At 43.5% G+C, this 23639-nt stretch overlaps 1 protein-coding gene and 1 pseudogene across 2 annotated transcripts in view; one reads left to right on the top strand and one right to left on the bottom strand.

Annotated features, from left to right (window-relative positions):
* ATRNL1 (attractin like 1) overlaps positions 1-23639 on the top strand; it is an 857293-nt gene that overhangs the window by 105864 nt on the left and 727790 nt on the right. The gene's annotated exons all lie outside the window — the stretch shown is intronic.
* On the bottom strand, positions 16640-16755 carry LOC149446067 (U2 spliceosomal RNA; annotated as a pseudogene).

The raw sequence follows: 23639 nt of genomic DNA, 5'->3' as shown, positions 1-23639 counted from the left end.
GTTTCATATTTTTCTTTGCAGCGGAATTGTGTACATAAATTATTCTGAAACATTTAGGTGTTGAATATTTTTTTTTACATATTGCCAAAGTTTTTTTTTTAAAGTCTCAAGTAGCTCTAGTTATTTTTTTTCTACAACTCCCGTTCCAAAAAAGTTGGGAAGCTGTGTAAAGTCTACTTAAAAACAGAATGCAATGATTTGCAAATCTAATAAACCCATACAGTGCCTTGAAAAAGTATTCATACCCCTTGAAATTTTCCACATTTTGTCATGTTACAACCAAAAACGTAAATGTATTTTATTGGGATTTTATGTGATAGACCAACACAAAGTGGCACATAATTGTGAAGTGGAAGGTAAATGATACATGGTTAAAAAAAACGTTTTTTTTTACAAATATAGATCTGAAAAGTGTGGCGTGCATTTGTATTCAGCCCCCCCCGGAGTCAATACTTTGTAGGACCCCCTTTCACTGCAATTACAGCTGAAAGTCTTTTTGGGGATGTCTCTACCAGCTTTGCACATCTAGAGAGGGACATTTCTGCCCATTCTTCTTTGCAAAATAGCTTAAGCTCTGTCAGATTGGATGGAGAGCGTCTGTGAACAGCAATTTTCAAGTCTTGCTACAGATTCTCATTTGGATTTAGGTCTGGACTGTGACTGGGCCATTCTAACACATGAATATGCTTTGATCTAAACCATTCCATCGTAGCTCTGGCTGTATGTTTTGGGTCGTTGTCCTGCTGGAAGGTGAACCTCCACCCCGGTCTCAAGTCTTTTGCAGATTCTAACAGGTTTTCGTCTAAGATTGCCCTGTATCTGACTCTATCCATCTTCCCATCAACTCTGACCAGCTTTCCTGCCCCTGCTGAAGGAAATCATCTCCACAACATGATACTGCCACCTAGTTTCGCGGTAGGGATGGTGTGTTCAGGGTGATGTGCAGTGTTAGCTTTTCGCCACATATATCGTTTTACTCTTTGGCCAAAAAGTTAAATTCTGGTCGTTTTGAAATTGATGGCAGCAATAAGTCTCAAGAAGTTGGGATGGGGCAACAAAAAGCTGGTAAAGTAAGCGGTTCTAACAAGGAGAACATTTTGCAACTAATTAGGATAACTGGCAATAGGTCAGTAACGTGATTGGGCATAATAAGAGCATCTTAGAGAGTCAGAGTGTCTCAGAAGTAAAGATGGGCACCAATCTGTTAAAAGCTGTGTCTAAAAACTGTAAAACAATTTCAGAATAATGTTCCTCAATGTAAAATTGCAAAGACTTTAAATATATAATCATCTACATATATTATCATCAAAAGATTCAGAGAGTCTGTAGAAATCTGTACGGGAGGGAAAAGACCGAAACAGTATTGGAAGCCCATGATCTATCGTGCAAATGAGCCATATCTGAACATAATCTAGAAACGCTGCCCTGTTCTCTGGGCCAATGCTCACTTAAAATGGTTGCAAAGTGGAAAACTGTTCTGTGGTCAGACTAATCGAAATTTGACATTCATTTTGGTAATCATGGACACCACGTCCTCCAGACTAAAGAGGAGAAGGACCTTATGGTTTTGTTTTCAGTTCTCAGTTCGCAGGGAATGGGCAGCTTGTACATCTGGAAAGGCACCATCATACTGAAAGATATATCCAGGTTTTAGCTCAGAATATGCTCAGGCAAGAATGGAACAACAGTCCTCTCCCAAAACTCCAGCAACTGGTCTTGTCTGTTCCCAGGCATTTACAGAGTGTTGTAGGAAGAAAAAAGCAACCGAATGCCTGAGCTCCTGCGTTGGACAATGGACTCCACAATGTCAATATGGCCACATGTGTATGAAAGGAATGCAAGCCTTGCTGCCCTCAACGGACCAGGGAAATCCAAAGAGAACTGTATATGAAGAGACAAAAAGAGGGCACACGGGCCTAGTGCATTACCTTTCAAAATGAGATTTATTGATAAAAAGTAATACTCAGAAGAGAAATAAAATCAAATGGAGAGGATGTCACAAGAGATGCACTGTGGTCCAAAACCCCTGAAGGTAGTCTGGTGGGGGACTGTAGACCTCTGGATAGCTAATGGCTGACGCGTTTTGAGGTTGTACCAGATTGGCTCTGAGGAAGAAACGCGTCTGCCGTCAGCTATCCAGAGGTCACCGTCTGCCCTCTTTTTGTCTCTTCATATACAATTCACAGAGTGTTGTTAAAAGAGGGGGTGCTGCACCGTGGTAAACATGGCTCTGTCCCAACTGTTTTGAGATGTGTTGCTGTCATACATTTCAAAATGACCTTCTTTTTTTCTTAAGATAGTAGACTTTCTCAGTTTAAACATTTGATATGTTTTATATTTTCTATTGTGAATAAAATATGGGTTTATGAAATTTGCAAATCATTGTTTTCTCTTTTTATGTAGATTTTACACAGCATCCCAACTTTTTTTGGATTGGGTTTTTCTTCACATGCTCATATCAGATGTTTTTAATATAGTTTAGTTGTTTATAGTCAAATGTATGTAACATTTTTTGGGTTGGTGATTGTCAGTGTTACTAGTAGCAATGTTCCCATGGGACAGAGTTTAAAGTGGACCTGTCATCAGCTAGGTTCACATATGTGTGATTTCTGTGTGTTGTGTTCATTCGAATGGTTTGCTGTACATGCAGTCAAAGCAGGAAAAAGGTCCGTGCACCTTTTTCAAATCGCAGCCGCAGGGAAATCTTATAGTGCTTTTGAATCATGCAATTTCCCACACCCAAAAACATGCTGCGTTTTCAGATGTGTGGGGGGGCCATTAACAATTATTGGCACCCCTGTGCATCTGCTTAATAGCAGTGCGTTTCGCCTTTTGATGCGACAATGCATATGGTTTACATGCATTCCCCATCCACATATATGTGAACCTAGTTTAATGCAGCATACTAAGTAATGTGTTAGTATAACACTTCCAGACTACAAACTGATCACTGGGGGAAAGGAGACTGAGGAACTGCTTCATCCTGCCTGCAGCAGACTGATGGCATCATCTCAGCCTAGGCAAGGTCACTAACTAGAGCACAAGGGTGGTCTTTTATGTTAAAAGGTAGACCTTTTCTGAAACATAATAATGTTACTGTACATTATGACATGTCAGGGATGTATTCTTGCAGATATGTAAAGTTCCTGAAAGGTCCCCTTTACATTTTCTCTACAGGGACTCCTGCAAGATTGTTGAGGCTGACAGGTGGTTTTCTCCACTGACAACAGTCATTGAGTTGTCAGGAAACTGAATAATTGTGCCACATCACCAGGCAGAAGCATAATCCTTACAAAGGCCAAAGTCAGGGCAGGCTGTTTTTAGGCATGGACAGAAATAATATAAGATTGAGGTCATAAGTGGGGTAGCAGAGCAGATAAATACCAAAACAGGATGAAGCAACGTTAAGAAGGACCTTAAACGAACCTGTTATCCCAAAGCACTTTGAATCTGCACCAGAGGATATAAACAGGCCGCAATGTGCACAGCAGGTCATGACTTGGCACCGCAGGTGGCACAACTGCATACCCGAGGAAAGGATGGCCAGCGGACTAGGGAGAGACCTGGCATGGAAGCCTGTTAGAGAATGGAGGGCTGGGAGCTGTGCCGTGGCAGTCATCAGTTCCAGTAAACCTCATCCTTTCCAGAACTTGCCTTGATACTTGGCTCTTGTTGAGACTGTGATGCTTCACTCCAAATCCAGTTTCAAATGGCGGTCCTTCAGCAGTGGGATGGAGTATACAGCTACTCAATCATTAGCAAGGGAAGATGTTACACTCGCAGACAGTGCGGGAGCAGATTCCTCTTTTTTGCCATGCAATGCCTTGCAGCAATGTGGTCCAAGGTTTGAATCCTGGGCAGGACATTTTTTGTATGGAGTTTGCATATTCCCCTTGTACTTGCCTGAGTGGACCCACAACCCCCCCCCCCCCCCCCGATTCACACTATGCAGGTTGCGCTTGAGCTGTTTCTGCATTGCATTTTGCGTTGCGTCTTTGCCACGTCTTGCAGGGTTTTTTTTTTTTTTTTGCTATTGTTATTTCTTGTTGCTAGGCAGATTTAAAATGCAAAACGCATCAAAATAGCAATACATGCTTTTCTGCAGCATTTCCATTGAAGTCTATAGACCCAAAAACTCAACTTTTTGCGGTAAAAAAAGTCCCTGACCCCTTCCAAAAACCGCACCGAAAAAGCGCAGATGTGAACATGTCCCATAGGAAATCATGTTAACTGGACTGCAGAAAACGCTTAGGTGTGAACCTAGGGTAAATTAGCCTTTGTATGTGTGTGTATTTATGTGAGATAGGAACCTTAGATTGTAAGCTCCTTGAGGACAGGGACTAAAGTGAATGAATATTATGTAAAAGACTGGATAAACTGACAGCGCCATATAAATAACTGTAATAAGTAATAAACACAAACCTATCCAAATCTGCACTGTTCCTGTAAAAGTTACCTTGGCCCCACCTGTCCTTCTTTCTGTAACTCCCAATTTGACCTTTAATTTGGTGGACTACTGGGGATGATGGATCAACCTGACATGAACTGGGTGGCACAGATACTAAATCTGTGGAGGGGTTGGGCGGCTGCTGATTTGCAAATCCTTTGCTTTCCGTGAGACAGAAAACCATCAATATTTCATAGACAATTTCCTTAAGAAAAAATAAGACCTCCTTTATCCTAGACCAGGGGTCCTGGTGGGAGTAAACAATGCCTCAGGCTTGGTTGTCCAAGGAAATAGGAAGATGACATAGTGCCCTTGGTTAGTAGGAGGAGGAACAGTGCCCCATCATTGGTGGTGGTGGGAGGAATGGTGCCCCACTATTGGTGTCAGTGAGAGAATAGTGACCCATCGTTGGTGTCAATGGAAGGAATAGTATCCCATTGTTGATGCCATGGGAGAAATAGTGTCCCATTGATGGTGTCAGTGGGAGAAATATGTAGATAAAAGGAAGTCGGCAGCACGATCTTCCACAATAAATACATTTATTAATACAGATATGGTACAAAATAATACAGGGATTACGTGTTTTGTTCTGTAGCTTTAGTCATAGCCCTCAGCCTCAGTGGGAAGAATAATGCCCCATCGTTGGCATCAGTGGGAGGAATAGTGTCCCATTGTTGGTGTCAGTGGGAGGAATAGTGCCCCATCATTGGTGTCAGTGGGAGGAATAGTGCCCCATCATTGGTGTCAGTGGGAGGAATAGTGCCCCATCATTGGTGTCCGTGGAAGAAATATGCTCCGATCGTTGGTATCAGTGGGAGGAATACTGTCCCATTGTTGGGGTCAGTGGGAGGAATAGTGCCCCATCATTGGTGTCAGTTGAAAGAATAGGTTCCCATTGTTTGTGTCAGTGGGAGGAATAGTGTTCCATTGTTTGTGTTAGTGGGAGGAATAGTGTCCCATCATTGGTGTCAGTGGAAAGAATAAGTTCCCATTGTTCATGTTAGTAGGAAGAATAATGACCCATTGTTGGTGTCAGTTAAAGGAATAGGTTCCGAACGTTGGTATCAGTGGAAGGAATACTGTCCCATTGTTGGTGTTCGTTGAAAGAATAGGTTCCCATCATTGGTGTTAGTGGGAGGAACAGTGTCCCATCATTGGTGTCAGTGGAAATAATAAGTTCCCATCGTTCATGTCAGTAGGAGGAATAATGTCCCATCGTTGGTGTCAGTTAAATGAATAGGTTCCCATCGTTGGTGTCAGTGGCAGGAATAGTGTCCCATTGTTTGTGTCAGTGGGAGCAATAGTGTCCCATCATTGGTGTCATTGGAAAGAATAGGTTCCCATCGTTGGTGTCAGCGGGAGTCCCATAATGCCCCACCATTGTCAGTGGGAGGAACAGTGTCCCATCATCGGTGTCAATGGATGGAATAAGGTTCCCTTTGTTGGTGCCAGTGGGAAGAATAGTGCCCCATTGTTTTCAGAGGGGGGAAATAGTGTCCCATTGTTGGTGTCAGTGGAACTAATAAGTTTCCATCGTTGGTATCACTGGGAGGAATAGTGCCCCATTGTTGTTGTCAGTGGGGGAAATAGTGTCCCATTGTTGGTGTCAGTGGAAAGAATACGTTTACATCATTGGTGTCATTGGAAGGAATAGTGTCCATTTGTTGGTGTCAGTGGAAAGAATACATTTACATCATTGGTGTCACTGGAAGGAATAGTGTCCTATTGTTGGTGTCAGTGGTGGGAACAGTGTCTCATCGTTGGTCTCAATGGGAGGAATATTGCTCCATTATTGGTGTCAAAGGAAGGAATGGTGCCTCATTGTGGGTGTCAGTGGGAGAAATGGTGCCCTGAGAGACAGATAAAGGCAAGCAAAGGACCACAGTTTACAGACCACTGTTGTAGGCTGTATGCATATTATCATTTTATATTGGATTTATTATTTGCAATAGTGAAGAGACGTTGCTGGGCCCATGTCCACATAATGAAGCGTGTCACCATGCCTGGAGAAGGCGTTCTGTGTGGGCCCAAACGGTTTCACTGAGACTAATTGTGATGTGATCACTTTAATAACTGTCTGGACCATATGATATTAATCCGTGGTGTACTGGTGACATATATTTTCTTCAGTACTGCATAAGTGATGCCAGCGGACGTCCTGGTCACCCCCCCCCCCAGCATGCAAATACATAGAAATTCCTCCCAGGCGTCAGTTTGTGGGCACAATATGCGGTTCCCCGGGAAGAGAGGGTCCGGAGATGTAAAGAAACATCTTTTTTTAATTCTCCGTCGTGTATCGTAGCAACCAGTCCCCGCGCGGGAACAGGATGTGCGGCAGACCGCCGCTCTGAACGGGATCACTTGTCAGCCGCCTGCTATATACAGCCGGAGTTGTTTTCCTGGGAAGGAAGGGGATTAACTCTCTGACTTCCTTATTACATTGTATCGGATATCTCTAGAACAGCCTGTCTTGACATTTCTACCATGGGGGGAACCCTTGAAATAGTTTTTAGCTCCCAGGGATCCCCTGTGAAAACAAATTATATCTACAGCTTGCAGTATGTTAGCGTGATCCATAAGTTGCAGATATATAAATACATAAAAAATATAATTCATTAATGTAAAAGCTGTGCATGTTTTTCGTTGCACAAACAGAAGCAAATCATAATGGGCAGATAGGAACACAGACGGTGAATTGGATGGTCCATGTACTGTAGTGGTCAGTAGAGAAACATGAGCAGCAGAATCCCTAAGCTACTACTCGCTTTTTAAAGGCATAGTCCAACTTTTAAACTTTCCAACAAAAATGTAATAAATGTGCCCACATTAAAAAAGAAAAAAAAAAGTGCATTTGTTATATTTTGCATTGAAACCTGCAGGGCATTGTAACTGGGATCAGTGTGTTGTGGGTGCAGTGCCTACCCCCAGCCCCAGGTCCATATGATGGTAAGGAGCCTCTGTGATAATGTCATTCCTCTCCTGCGTGATCTGTGTGCCCCTCTGCTGCTGTTGCAGATGAGACTTGTAGTCTTTTCAATCAAAAATCTGCATAAATCGATCTGAATGACTCAACTGTGCAGGAGTCACATACAGCCATGCAGAAGTTAAAGTGTTTGTAAACCCTCACCTTGTAAAACAACCCATTCATTTTAAAATAGAAATGAAGGGCAAACATTTGCGTAAAGATATATATATATATAAAAAAAGTTATAAATACCCCCCCCCCTTTTTTTTTATATAAGTGATCCCATGCCCTCTGTTCTCAGCTGCATAAGAGCTGGGGGAGGAGAAACAGCAGCACACTGATCTTCTCAGTGAATGGCTCTGCAGGGGGCGTGAGCAGAATTCTGATCATTGGCAGAGAGCAGGCACAGATAGAGAACTGACCATGCTATGCTATCATGCCTAGTGTGGTCAGTTGTATTTGGAAAGCAGAAGGACTGGCAGGAACACCAGGGATTTCACACAAATGAAGCAATACAAAGAGAACAGGATACTTTTTTATACAAGTACATGGTACAGCAGGCACATATCAGGAATAGGAAATGTTGGGTTTACATGTTGTTTTCGATTTGTGCTCCTGTGTTGTCACCTTTAGCACACTTTATGCAGGCATGATAGCAGAGAGAGCTGAAAAGAGTTAAAATGTATCTCCACCCAAAACGGTCAGTTTTGAAAACAGCATGGGAGAGCTAGAACGTATGTTTGGCCTTTGTCTAATATTTCACAAGATGATGCAGGGAAAAGCACCCTGCAAATTAGGGAGGTGAATGTGGGGGACAGTTTGAGGGTGGAGGGTTGGGGAATGTGACCATTTTGGGACCTAAATATGTGTGTAACATGAAACAAGGTACAGCGGGTAAAATAAGTATTGAACACATCACCATTTTCCTTGGTAAATATATTTCTAAAGGTGCTACTGACATGAAATTTTCATCACATGTAGGTAACAACCCATGCAATCCATACATACAAAAAACAAAACAAATAAGTTCAGAAATAAGTAATGTGTAATAAAATGGAATGATACAGGAAAATGTATTGAACACGCAAACTGAAATGTATTTAATACTGTGTAAAAAATCCTTTGTTGGTAATGACAGCTTCAAGACGCCTCCTGTATGGAGAAACTAGTCACATCCATTGCTCGGCTGTGATTTTGGCCCATTCTTCCACACAAATAGTCATCAAATCTTGAGCGTGGGTTCACACTGATCCAGTGCGGAATTCGCACTGATTTCTGTGCGATTTCTGCACCGCATCACAATCGCTTCCCGTACATACGAACCACTGCGGGTGTGTATTTTATGTTAACGACACCCCCGAAATCAGTTCACAAAACGAGATGCGACATGCAGAATCAGATCGCTTGAGCGTGAACACCCATAGAATCTGGTTCTGGTGCGGACTAAAAAAAGGTCTGATCGTTGAAAGAGAGCAGGCACAGCTAGAGAACTGAACACGCTATGCTCTCATGCCTAGTGTGGTCAGTTTTATTTGGAAAGCAGAGGGACTGACAGGAATACCAGGGATTTCACACAAATGAAGCAATACAAAGAGAACAGAATACTTTTTCATACAAGTACATGGTACAGCAGGCACATATCAGGAATAGGAAATGTTGAATTTAAATATTGTTTTCCATTTGTGCTCCTGTGTTGTCACCTTTAGCACACTTTATACAGGCACTTTTTTGGTGCAAATGCGGTGCAATATTAGCCATACAAAATTGCACCGCACAGAAATCGCATGTGATTTACACAGGTACGCGGTGCGTTTGCTGTGCGAATCACATGCGATGTGCCGAACCGCATCAGTGTGAACCCGGTCTGAAGGTTCTGTGGGCCTCTTCTATGAACTCTGATCTTAAGTTCTTTCAATAGATTTTCTATTGGATTCAAGTCAGGTGATTGGCTGGGCCATTCTAGCAGCTTTATTTTCTTTCTTTGAAACCAATTGAGAGTTTCCTTGGCTTTGTGTTTGGGATCATTGTCTTGCTGAAATGTCCGCCTTCGTTTCATCTTCATCCTGGTAGATGGCAGCAGATTTTTATCAAGAGTGTCTTGGTACATTTTTCCAGGCAGCAATAAAACATGTCAAAGGCTCTGAGGCCTGGTTCATCCCAGTGCATTGTGATTTTTGCTGTGTGTTTTTGCCACACGTTTACCACTTTTTGTGTTTTTGTTTCAGTTTTTTTTTTTTTGGTTAAAGGGGAAATTGTTTTGTTACTGGGCAGAATGAAAATGCAAAACATGGCAAAAATGCACTATATATGTTTCAGCAGCTTCTCCATTGAAATCTATTGTAGCAAAAACGCTGCTTTTTCCTTTAAGAAAAAAAGTCCCTGACCCTTTACAAAAATGCAGCAGCTCACAAAAAGCATAGATGTGAACATGCCCCATAGGAAACCATGTTAATTGGACTGTAGTGCATTTCTGCAAAAAGCACTAAAAATGCATTGGTGTGAACCAGGCCTAAACTTTCTCGAATCAAAAAAAAAAATTAAAAAAAGTCTGAAGTTTCCTCTTATACAGTGAACCTGTTTTATGCCCCATGTGGTTAAGGGACACGTTCACTTTGAATCTCTGTAAGAGGAGGTCTGCTTTAACAAGCTGGCAGCTGCTCTCCGCTCGGATGGAGATGGTTTTGGGTAGACGGGTGCCTGGTGGTATTATTGTCATCCGGGATAAACAGGCTCCTCGTCTTCAGACATGGGGGTAAGTGCCGTGCTTTATGCTCGATTTGACTGATCGCCCTACGGGTGGGGGGGGGGGGGCGTGTGAGGCAGAGAGGGGTCACTGAGCGGTTATGGGGTCTTCGGAGACCCTGCAGGAAATGTTATTGCTGGATAAACAGGTGTGTCCACAATGCAGGCAGATCATCACTGCTGAGTGATCTGGGTTTGTTTCTTATGTTTGGAATGTTATCTTCTGTCCCTATATCATAATGTGATTATGGTATTTTTTAGTGGGGGGGGGGGGTAATTAGTGCAATCTCAATCTGAAATGACCACTTGGCAGGACTTTGCTGTTTCAGAATATTGTGCAAACGTTCATTTATTTCAGTAATGCAACTTAAAAGGTGACACTAATATATGAGATAGACTCATTACATGCAAAGCAAGATAGTTCAAGCCGTGATTTGTCATAACTGCGATGATTATGGCTTACAGCTCATGAAAACCCAAAATCCACAATCTCAGAAAATGAGAATATTGTGAAAAGGTGCAATATTCTCGGCTCAAAGTGTCCCACTCTAATCAGATAATTAAGCCATAACACCTGCAAAGGGTTCCTGAGCCTTTAAATGGTCTCTCAGTCTGGTTCAGTAGGAATCACAATCATGGGAAAGACTGCTGACCTGACAGTTGTGCAGAAAACCATCATTGACACCCTCCATAAGGAGGGAAAGCCTCAAAAGGTAATTGCAAAAGAAGTTGGATGTTCCAAAAGTGCTGTATCAAAGCACATTAATAGAAGGTTATGTGGAAGGGAAAAGTGTGGAAGAAAAAGGTGCACAAGCAGCAGGGATGACCGCAGCCTGGAGAGGATTGTCAGGAAAAGGCCATTCAAAAATGTTGGGGACTTTCACAAGGAGTGGACTGAGGCTGGAGTCAGTGCATCAAGAGCCACCACACACAGACGGATCCTGGACATGGGCTTCAAATGTCGTATTCCTCTTGTCAAGCCGCTCCTGAACAACAAACAACGTCAGAAGCGTCTTACCTGGGCTAAAGAAAAACAGACCTGGTCTGTTGCTCAGTGGTCCAAAGTCCACTTTTCTGATGAGAGCAACTTTTGCATCTCATTTGGAAACCAAGGACCCAGAGTATGGAGGAAGAATGGAGAGGCACACACTGCAAGATGCTTGAAGTCCAGTGTGAAGTTTCCACAGTCTGTGTTGATTTGGGGAGCCATGTCATCTGCTGGTGTTGGTCCACTGTGCTTCATTAAGTCCAGGGTCAACGCAGCCATCTACCAGGAGATTTTGGAGCACTTCATGCTTCCTTCCGCAGACGAGCTTTATGGGGAAGTTTATTCTGCTTATATTTTGCCTTACCTGGTTCCTCCCTCTCCTTTCATCAAAGCTAATAAGATTGTTACATACTTTTTTTTTTAATCCAGTGATATCATTACTGGGTGTTTTTGCATCTCTATGCAATGCAGATAAATCATGGCTGGTGTTAGGGGTCAGCAGGATGCTGTACATAGCTCCCTGAAAACATCACAACACCCAGCCTAAGTGCTCCTCTCAAACCCCCTCAGCCTTAGCCCTCATACACACGGGATGTTTTTACAGCAGCTGTTTTTGGCTTTTTTCTACAGCCAGTAAACCCCCCAGCATGTTATCCTATGTGTCCGTGCACACATAGACTGTAATCAACGTTTTTTGGCTGGAAAAAAACTCAGGACTAGTGGGTTTCTAGAGGAGTTCTTTAGCTGTAAAAACACTCTAACGCTTAAAAACGAGGTAAATCGCGGCAAACCAGCGTTTTAGACAAAAAAAAAAAATATTTTGGTCAAAAAAAAACCTCTAAAAAATGCAAATGCGAAAAAATGTGGCTAAACACTAATACAAAAACGCTGAAAAATGAGACTTTACACAGCTAACGTTACCAGCATTATTAAAATGCCCCATGTGCATGGAGCCTAAATGTAAGCTGTCAGCTGGCTCTTGGGAGTTCTGCAAATACAAAATACCTTAATGGGGGGGTGTCAGTCTGGAGCAGGGGTCTCCAAACTATGGTCCGCCAGGTGTTGAAGGAACTGCAAGTCCCATGAGGCCTTGCTAGACTCTTGACAGTCACAGGCAAGACTGCCAGAGGTATGATGGGACTTGTAGTACTTCAACAGCTGGAGGGCCATAATTTGGAGACCGCTGTTTGGAGGAATGCGCGTTCCAATGCATGTTTTATTTGCATGTAGACAACCCTAGGTAATGCCCACATGTCATAATGAGCCCCCAAGACTGAAAGAGCTGAAATCCAGTGAATGAAAGGGGCGGGTCAGGGACAGTCAGACTAGGGAGCAAAGGCTAGATGATAGGAAATGAGGCTGGTTCTATCTGACTTTCCATAGCTTCTAATGCACATTGTGAGAAGCTCACAGTGTGCACTGAAATCAGAGTAAATAATTTCAGTCCAGGAGAGGAGCCGGGACAACTGTGCTAGACTGGAGGGAAGGCTGGAGGTCAGCTTTGGGGTATTGAAACAAGGCACAGCATTTTCAAAAAAGGCCAGCAATGGCAGCCCCCATAGTTCTGTCATAACAGGGTCATTAAGTAAAGACAAAAAAAAAAATCTGTATTTCACCTAACAAAATCTATTCTTGACATTTCACTGCATCAGCAACACATATAGCAAAGGGGGAGATTTACTAAAACTGGAGCACTCAGAATCTGGTGCGGCTGTACATGGGAGCCAATCAGCTTCTAACTTCACCTTGTTCAAATAAGCTTTGACAATAAAACCTGGAAGCTGATTGGTTCCTGTGCACAGCTGCACCAGATTTTGCACTCTCCAGTTTTAGTAAATAACCTGCAAAGTTCCCTCATCCAGTCTGGTATGTTTTGCGGAGTCGATGATGAATCTGCTGTGAAATAACCAGTCCCGGGCTCTGGTTAGTAATGACGCCGCTGGGAAGCGGTGCGGTTTGTGCAATGACTGGATTTGGCTCCTCCGCTTTCCTTGCGTGACCCGGCAGACGCAGTGGGAGAGGCGAGTGCTTGTCATGTACGCTCCAGTGCCGCCTCTGTGCCTGGCGCCTGGGGCCAGTTCTTCTGGAGAAGCGGCGCTGTCACTGCGCATTACACGGGACGCACGGCGCTGTGTCAAGAGGAGGCACAAAGATGGATCCCAGAGCGGATGGCTGGTCATGGCTGAGCCTGGGTTGCATCCAGTCCTGGTCGGATAAAAGCAGCACGGATGAAGCGAGGGCATGAAGGGTTAATCCCGAAGTGGCGGTTTTATTTCAGCCGCTGTGTTTTCTGCTCCCCATATGGTCAGAGTCCTGTTTAATTGTCTGCAGGCAGCCTGTGGCATTATTAAAGGGGAACTCCCATGTGTTTTCATCAAACACATGTCCTGAGCTGTAAGCCTGATGGGTTTTCCTTGGCTGTGCCATATTATTGTCATTATCTTCTTTTGTGCACAGATTTTGTGTTTTCACCCAGTGGCTGTGCCTTTATCAGGGAGTACGGTTTACCCTTTCTTCACACACCTACTGAGATAAAATCAGCCTCATAAAGAGCCTGTTGTTTACAGTTGGTTGGACCAGTCCCATAACCTCCCACAGAGAGTGGAAGGGACGTGTACAGTCACTAGAGGAAGCTGCTAAGCAGAGGGCAGAGAAAGAGCATATTGACTAATACCTAGTACACACGATCAGATAATTGGACGACTTATCGTTCGTTTTTTGTTGCATGCTAGTCACATATCGAAAATAAAAAGGTTACTAAAATTGTTGTAAGACCGAATACAATTTTGGAAGTGATGTAATGTATTTGTATTGTAATGAATTATTTCGTTTCTGAGCATGTGTGGTCTTGGTCTCTCTATTTTTTTTTTTTTTTAAATAATTATATACTGTACTGATTAACCCCAGGTTCACACCTAAGTGTTTTCTGCAGTGTTTTGCAGAAGTACAGTCCATTTTACATGATTTCCTATGGTATAGGACAGACACATCTCCGTGTTTTCACCCGGTGCATTTTTTTTCGAAAGGGTCCGGGACTTTTTTTAACGCAAAAAGTTGCGTTTTTGTTTCTAGAGATTTCAATGGAAATGCAGCAGAAAATCATGTATTGCGTTTTTGCTGCGTTCTTTGTTTTAAATCTGCCTAGCAACATGAAAAATTTTAAAAAAGGGAAACATCAAAAATGCAATGCAGAAACAGCTCAAACGCAACTTGCATAGGTGTGAACCGAGCCTAAACGAAAATCATACGAGAAAAAATTTTGTGCTTGTCCCTTCGGATACTGTCGCATGAACTGTTGTGATTGGCTATTGAAAGCTGTGTACGAACAATCAGATTATCGTACGATCCCTCCAAAACCGATTTTTGTCATCTGATTTTCTGATCGCGTGTACAGGGTATAACAAAATAGGCACTGACCAGATTTGTATTCAGGCATGCAAAACCTTTTCTTTTTTTTCTTTTTTTTGGGTGGAGCAGTAAGGTGTTATACCCCTTTACAGGTGTTTATTGCTGTGTGTCCCCATCAGGGAGATTTTATACTTACTATATTTCCTGGTGATCCCTGTTAACTGAAAGTGATGGGAGACTGAAAATTTTGACTTGTCACCAAAACAGGAATAGATCAAAAATCTTCCAATGGGGTCAGCTGTCTGACAACTTGTTAACAGGAAAACTCCTCCGACTTCCTGTTATGCCTGCAAGACAGGAAGTGAAATCTCCTCATTGGGGCACAGCTTTCCTGATCCATACTTATGTAAAAAAAAAATATTGAAGGTTGAAGATCAGTATAGCAGTCAGGAAACCAGTTCATCCAGAAGAAGGAGCCAGTATTGAAAGCCTTATGATTCTTTTAGGGCTGATTCACACTACATGCCTTCCAGTGCATTTTTTTTTGCATCCAAAATGCACAGAAAGTAGGTTACATGGTTGTCAATGGCATGGTTCACATCAGTTCTTGCAGTTCCAGTGCGTTCCGGTTCCAGGAAAAAAAGTAGAACATGCTGCATTTTTCCTGCACAGAACTGTACTGAAACATGCTAAAACATACAAAAAACGCACTGGAACGCATAAAAAAAACGCACTGGATCTCAAATGACCCAAGAAATGGAGGAAAAAAAGCTTTTGGAACGGATCAAAAACTCATCCAAAACGCACTGAAATGCATTAACACGTATGCAGGAATGCATCCAGATTGCGTTTCTATGGTGTGAAGCGGCCCTTACAACAGGTATACTTTAACCCCTTTACGACTGCACAACACATAGGTTTGGTGGCAAGAGGATGAGCTATAATGCCCATGCACATATGTCGCTGGGCGGCCAGTGTTTATGTGCTGAGAGTGCGCTCACATAACAAAGACTGAACTGTCAAAGACCGCTCTCAGTCCAGCTAAAGATCAGTAGCTAGTGGGACTGGCTTCCAAGCTTGTGACCACTATGATAGTGGTCACATGATCTCCAATCGCTCCCAAATGGGCAGCACAGTGGCTAAATGGTTAGCACTTCCGCCTGGCAGTACTAGGGTCATTGGTTCAAATCCCAGCCACGGCACCACCTGCCTGGAGTTTGCATGTTCTCCCTGTGCCTGCGTGGGTTTTCTTCGGGTACTCCGGTTTCCTCCCACACTCCAAAGACATGCTTTTTTTTTTTTTTTTTTAAAGTCCGCAAACGTGCAACTATAACGAAAAAACCCGTAAGTGTTCACAAAAAATGTGCACGTGCAAAACACCACACGAAAAAGTGCACTTAGGGGTGTGCTGTGTCCTACCCCTAAAGGGGCTTGGACCGCTTACCCTGATCCCCCGGGGCACGAAGCTCCTGACGGGGACAAGGTTCCCAATTGGTCCTCCTGGCCAAAAGGCCTGGTGGACCACCGTTCCCTATGCCCAGCCAAAGCCGGACATCCAGTACTAGGCAAGGAGGCTCTCCCGAAGAAGAGCCTCCTAGGGATCAGGGGAGGAAGGAACCGTATGGCCACACATCCTCCCCCTAGACTTCAGGGTAGGCCCGAGGACCCACACCCTCCATCCGTGAAAAACACACACATAAGGCAAAGAAAAAGTGACAAACGTGGGTAAGTGCATAATAAATAAGAGAAAGAAAAAAATAAAAAAGTGGTACCGTGCCGAATTGTGCACAGACCAGGCCCTGAGGCCCGTAGCAAAAATTGCCCTGAACTTAGCCAAAAGGCCTGGTCCTTAGGGCGCTGTGCAAAAAGGAGTGTAAAAACAGTGACCAAGTGTCATTTTCACACCGTGGGGTCCCACACCCAAGTGTTACTAGTGACACCCCTGAGCGCGTCTCCCCAGGGGGCACTGAGTTTGCGGACTTTTTGCCTCCCCAGCCCCTGGCCAGACCAAGGTAGCTTGTTCAAATCAGGAGGTACTGGGTCTTTCCAGTCTTCCCAGAGGAATTACTCCCGGGGCCCCAGCTTAACTCGTGGCGCTCCCCGGTTTCTGTCCCTCCGGTACTAGCCTTCCGGACCCCCATCATTCCAGTGAGGGTACTATACAACAACCATCCCCGCAAAGCTAGAATGGTCGGGAGCACCCCCACTGGACACTGATAAGAACAGATACTACACTTGATCTTAGCCAAAAGGCCGAGAAGCGACTCCAGTTTCCTCCCACATTCCAAAGACATGCTGGTAGGTTAATTGGCTCCTGTCTAAATTGTCCCTAGTATGTGTATGTATGAATGTGAGTTAGGAACCTTAGATTGTACGCCCCTTGAGGGTTAGGGACTGATGTGAATGTACAATATATATGTAAAGCGCTGTATTTGTATGCAAATAGATACACTTTCATTAATTTACTTTTTTGTTCGAGTGCGTCCTTTCCCCTTTCTAAGAATATCAAAGACGGGTATGAAAATTTCTTAAAAAACTACTTGTCCAAGGGACTAAACTGGGGTCCCAATCTACTTGTCCCTCGTGACAATCTACTTGTCTTGATAAAAAAAAAGATAATTTTAACCAAAACTGTATTTAAATCTGAAGTGCTTTTAGGAACGTCTGCAGCTTTTATAAACGATAGGGGCTTTATAGCGACTTGAACGTTTAATATTTTTAATATTGAGCTATTTACCTTCTACTCACCTCCCTGCCTGTCTCCAGAACTGCACCCAGGGACTAGCAGGGAGGGGGGAGAGCTTGCAGTGTGATGAGCGCCGATTGGGTGCTCATCAGGAAGGGGAGTATCGGGTTCTCTTAACGCTCAGCAGAAGCCCACCTGCTGAGCAAGTAAATGAGGCGCCGGCGCCAATGAGAGGGAAAAAAAAAGCACTTGGGTGCTCAGAACAAGCGCATGCTGAGCAGCCAAATCAAGCTCCAGTATCTGCTCTGTTAACCACGTCCTGTCCGCCCTATAGCAGAAGTACTGCTACATTGTGGCACGGGTGCACAAAATCACCTATATATACGTGATTTCGCATTTCCAGGTAGGGAGCGCGCGCTGTCAATCACCGGGTCCTGGCCGATGATTACTCGCCGGCACCCGGTGATTGCCGGGCATCTCATATCAGGAGGGGGGGACTTATAACCTGTACTGCTGTCACGCACAGGGCTCGGATTGCTGAGCCACTGCAGGAGTGGGAACGTGTTTCATATTCCACCCTAAAAATGGGTGGAACATGTAACATGTTCCCAAAGGGGAATTTTACTTTTAACCCTTTTGCCACCAGAGCCGTTTTTAAATTTTTTTGCACACGTTTGAAAAAAATCATTTTAGACCTGAAGATGATATAAAACCCCTAAAACATACAGTCATGGCCGAAATTGTTGGCACCCTTGATATTTTTCCTGAAAATCAAGTATTTCACACAAAAAAGGTATTGCATTAACACATGTTTTGCTATACACATGTTTATTCCCTTTGTATGTATTGGAACAAATATAAAACAGAGGCAGAAAAGCAAATATGACATAATGTCACACAAAACCCCAAAAATGGGCTGGACAAAAGTATTGGCACCCTTAACTTAATATTTGGTTGCACACCCTTTGGAAAACATAACTGAAATCAGTCGCTTCCTATAACCATCAATAAGCTTCTGACACCTCTCACCCGGAATTTTGGACCACTCTTCCTTTGCAAACAGCTCCAGGTCTCTCTTATTGGAAGGACACCTTTTCCCAACAGCAATTTTAAGATCTCTCCACAGGTGTTCAATGGGATTTAGATCTGGGCTCATTGCTGGCCACTTCAGAACTCTCCAGCGCTTCTTTGCCATCCATTTCTGAGTGCTTTTTGACGTATGTTTGGGGTCATTGTCCTGCTGGAAGACCCAGGATCTTGGACGCAAACCCAGCTTTCTGACACTGGGCCCTACAGTGCGACCCAAAATCCTTTGGTAATCCTCAGATTTCATGATGCCTTGCACACAGTCAAGGCACCCAGTGCCAGAGGCAGCAAAACAACCCCAAAACATCATTGAACCTCCACCATATTTTACCGTAGGTACTGTGTTTTGTTCTTTGTAGGCCTCATTCCGTTTTCGGTAAACAGTAGAATGATGTGCTTTACCGAAAAGCTCTATCTTGGTCTCATCTGTCCACAAGACGTTTTCCCAGAAGGCTTTTGGCTTACTCAAGTACATTTTGGCAAACTGTAGTCTTGCTTTTTTATGTCTCTGTGTCAGCAGTGGGGTCCTCCTGGGTCTCCTGCCATAGCGTTTCATTTCATTTAAATGTCGACGGATAGTTCGCGCTGACACTGATGCTCCCTGAGCCTGCAGGACAGCTTGAATGTCTTTGGAACATGTTTGGGGCTGCTTATCCACCATCCGGACTATTCTGCGTTGCAATCTTTCATCAATTTTCCTCATCCGTCCACGACCAGGGAGATTAGCTACAGTGCCATGGGTTGCAAACTTCTTGATAATGTTGCGCACTGTGGACAAAGGCAAATCTAGTTCTCTGGAGATGGACTTGTAACCTTGAGATTGTTGATATTTTGCCACAATTTTGGTTCTCAGGTCCTCAGACAGTTCTCGTCTCCTCTTTCTGTTGTCCATGCTTAGTGTGGCACAGACAGACACACAATGCAAAGGTTAAGTGAACGTCTCTCCTTTTTATCTGCTTTCAGGTGTGATTTCTATATTGCCCACACCTGTTACTTGCCCCAGGTGAGTTTACAGGAGCATCACATGCTTGTAACATTCTTATTTATCCGCAGTTGTGAAAGGGTGCCAATACTTTTGTCCAGCCCATTTTTGGAGGTTTGTGTGACATTATGTCGAATTTGCTTTCTTTCCTCCCTTTTTTTGTTTTGTCCCAATACACACAAAGGGAATAAACATGTGTATAGCAAAACATGTGTTAATGCAATACGTTTCGTGAGAAATACATGATTTCCTGGAGAAATATCAAGGGTGCCAACAATTTCGGCCATGACTGTATATTTTCTGAAAACAGACACCCTATAGAATAAATTGTGGAGTTCCAATTTTGTATGTCACACGTTATTACCACACAGGTCTAGGAAACACAAAATTTCAGTAAAAAACACACTAAAGTTAATTTTAGGCCACAATAATGCAATAAATTGCCCAATTTTGGTAAAGTATAAAAGATGAGGTTGCACCGAGTAAATAGATACCAAACATGTCAAACCTTAAATTTGCATGCACCCACAAATTGGCAAAAAAATTCAGTACCCTATATTTTCTATAGGTGATGCTTTAAAAGCCCCTTATAGGTCATCAGTTTAGCATTACAGAGAAGGTCTGGTGCTAGAATTATTGTTCTCATTCCGGCATCTGCGACGATATGTAACATGTGTATCGCAATCGATGTTTTCATGCATATGCATCCGACATGTGCGTTTACGTTTTTACATGCATATATGTGGGGGTGGGGGCTTCCAAGTTTTTTCTCATGGGGGGGGTAGTCTATGTGCTTGGGTTTAACCTTGATTGTTTACAATTAAATAAAAAAAATGTTTTTTACTTAAAACCTTTTTTTCCATAACATAGGGGACAGAAGTCCCCTACGTGATGATTTTTTGATGACAGGTTTTCTTTAATAAGATATCCAGAGTCCAAAAGACCCTGCATGTTTTCTCCGTGTTTCACTGAATGCAATCCAATGCAGTACACACTGCATTACATTCTTTCCCAGCTTTGATGCCCAGGGACACTGGCGATGGGGACCAGGTAGTGACATACATATCGCTTCCAGATCAGGAACACCTGCTATGTCAGTCCCAGGCCCCTCCAGTTTTACTATATATATATATATTGTGGCAGTGCGGTATCCTGCCACGGTGGAAAGCACGATGGAGACCCAGGATTCTCAACCATACAGGTTGAGGGGCTCCAGGCAGATCTCATAATGCAGAGGAAACTGGTTTATCAGTTTCCTCTTTGGTTTGTAAAGCCTGTTTTGGGACCTGTAGCCTGGAGATTTCTTAGAGATTTGGGAGGGATGAAATCTCCAATCCTGGGCCCATATTTTGGGAGCAGCCAGCGTGCTGATTGCACAGGTGTGTGCAGGCCTTTTTGTGGAGGCCAGGCCATGAGTCTGAGCTCCACCCCGGCAAACAGAGTCAGGAGGGCTCCAGCCTGGCAGACGGGAGGTCTCTGCCTTGGAGGCAGGTGGAAGCCAGACTAGCTGTGTGCTAGTGGTCATAATTTGGGAAGAGTCTGCAGGAGACAGACAGTGAGCTGTGTAGCTGAAAGAGCCAGAAGGCTGAATTTGTTTGATCGTGGATACCCCTGTGTGGGAAGCTTTTGTGTTATGTGAACTTTCTTTTAAATAAAATTGGGCTAAAAGGCCCTTAAAGAAGCGAGTTGCTGTGTGCTTTAACGAGAAGAGCTCTACCACTTGAAGCGAGTTCCCACAATATATATAAATAATAAAAGTGGACCTGTCAGTAACTTTATACGTGGGCATTCTTAATTCCTGATATGTCACAATATACAGCAGCATTATTTTTCAGACAATCTCCACCTTTTATTATTATTATAGCGTCGTCCTTGAACTCCAGTTAGTGACTTTGTCCAGGCTGAGATGAAACCATCAGTCTGTTGCAGTCAAGAAGCATTTCCTCAGTCTCTGCTTTGCTCAGCAATTAGACTGCAATTTAGTAACTATGTAGCAAGTCACATGGTGAGAGACTGCAGTAGGAGGCTGATCTGTGTCTAACATTTGTGAACACAGGCAGCGGGATATACATTATTGTGTCATCTCTGAGCCATCATTTTGGTCCAAGAAGTATATGGGGACCTTGGATGACGGCTAAACAAAGTAGACAATGTCCTCCTGGAGAGAAAAGCAGACAAAGGCATTGTCAAGGTTAGTATTGTGATCTCTGTGAGAGGTAGTGAATACACTGAAAATGCTGCACTTACCATAAATATCAGATGACAAATATAGAAATATCCGATGACAGGTCCACTTTTGGTCTGGAGCAGGTATGTATGTGTGTAAAAAAAAATAATTAAAAAAAATAATAATACCAATATATACATATATATATATATATACACACATATACTTTACTACAGAATTACAGTGGCTCCCCTTGTTCTGTTCTTTGTCAGCTTCAATGCACAGAGCAAGTACAGAGTCTCTGTGGAGGATTTGGCCCTGAATGTCATGTGAGGTTGGTCATAGATGGACAAAGGTTAATGCTGAGCACCATTTTTGCTCATTTTATATTTTTAGATTCTGTTGGCTTTATTAATTTGTATTCTGAGGCCTCTTTTCCTTCCTATTTATTGCATTTGACATATAGGGTGTTTATATGCTTTTTATATGTAAAGTGCTGTATATTTTGTACTGTTCCTTTAGTTCTCTGTAGGGTTCTCCTGCTTAGTTTGTATTTCTGTAATTTTGTTTCTCTATTTATTTAAACAAACAATTGGTGAAGGACTATCTCCCTGTCCTTGTGTGAACTGCACAAGCCCCAGGATTTGCTACACTCCTCGCCCAATGCTGGAAGTAATGTGTGTTCTTCAGCGTGGCTATTCTAGTGTGTGAAACAAGGGACGGAATTTCCCTGTGCTTTGATTGGTTACTGCACTTTCAGATTTTTAGAAAGACGCTATATTAGTAGCTCAAACTCACCCTATGGTCACCCTTATCTGTTCACTTGTCAAACGAGAGGAAATAAAATTGTTTGTAGTGATGATGAACACTTCATGAATATTATTAATGTGTTACTAAACCCAAACTATCTGGTCTCCCCAGACCCTGCATTCACTATACCTGGTCTCCCCAGACCCTGCATTCACTATATCTGGTCTCCCCGGACCCTGCATTCACTATATCTGGTCTCCCCAGACCCTGCATTCACTATATCTGGTCTCCCCAGACCCTGCATTCACTATACCTGGTCTCCCCAGACCCTGCATTCACTATATCTGGTCTCCCCGGACCCTGCATTCACTATATCTGGTCTCCCCGGACCCTGCATTCACTATATCTGGTCTCCCCGGACCCTGCATTCACTATATCTGGTCTCCCACAGTACACACAACATGCAAATGCTATTATTTTATTAAGTCTAAACTGCTAAATACCTTTTCTCATCAGCAGTATATAGCAGTCTTGTGACTTCTATCAGTGTCCAGCAGAGCACATGTTAAAGCTTGTAGGAGGAGTTTTCTTTCTGCTCTAGGAGGATGCAGAACCCCTGACCTCTGTCTGGACAGTGCTAATTGGCCCTGTTCTGATCACATGCACTCTCCCAAGAAAAAAGAAAAAAAAAAAACCTCTCTAGCAGTACACACCAAACTGAGCATGTGCAGAGTGACTCCACACGATATGTCTTATCAGGAGATATGAGGGGGACACTGGAAGAAGGGGAGGATCAGAGAAGTCGGGATCAAACAGCATTTTTACACAATGCAGAGGAATAACCCCTTATGTTCTAGAGTGAGTATAACAAGCATGCTTTACTGTATATAGCAGGGGTCCTCAAACTATGGCCCGCGGGTCGCATGCGGCCAATCAAAGCTATTTACCCTGCCTGCCAGGCTGGCCTAAAAAAAGAAAAAAAATGGTGCTGGCAAATAGCTAGGCTGCTTGCTGGGTCCTTGGCCGTTGAGACCATGCAAGCAGCAGCCTGGTGAAGAATCACCCCGTGACTTCAGGCTGAGCACACCAGGCACCATGCACAGTGCATTACAGAGTACAGTGCATTTTGTTGTCCAGTGCATTAGAGTACAGTACATTTTGGTGTCCAGTGTGTTACAGTGTACAGTGCATTTTGGTGTCCAGTGCATTACAGTGCATTTTGGTGTCCAGTACGTTACAGTGCATTGTGGTGTCCAGTGCATTACAGTGCATTGTGGTGTCTAGTGCATTACAGTGTGCAGTGCATTGCGGTGTCCAGTGCATTGCGGTGTCCAGTGCGTTACAGTGTCCAGCGCATTACAGTGCATTGTCGTGTCCAGTGCATTACAGTGCATTACAGTGCATTGCAGTGTCCAGTACGTTACAGTGCATTGCGGTGTCCAGTGTGTTACAGTGCATTGCAGTGTCCTGCCCTTACA

Source organism: Staurois parvus, unplaced genomic scaffold (assembly GCF_062004578.1).
Source record: "Staurois parvus isolate SC_StPar_1 unplaced genomic scaffold, SC_StPar_1.0 ptg000697l, whole genome shotgun sequence".
Classification (NCBI taxonomy): Eukaryota; Metazoa; Chordata; class Amphibia; order Anura; family Ranidae; genus Staurois; species Staurois parvus.
Note: the sequence above shows the minus strand (reverse complement) of the source record. Positions and strands in the feature narration are given on the sequence as shown.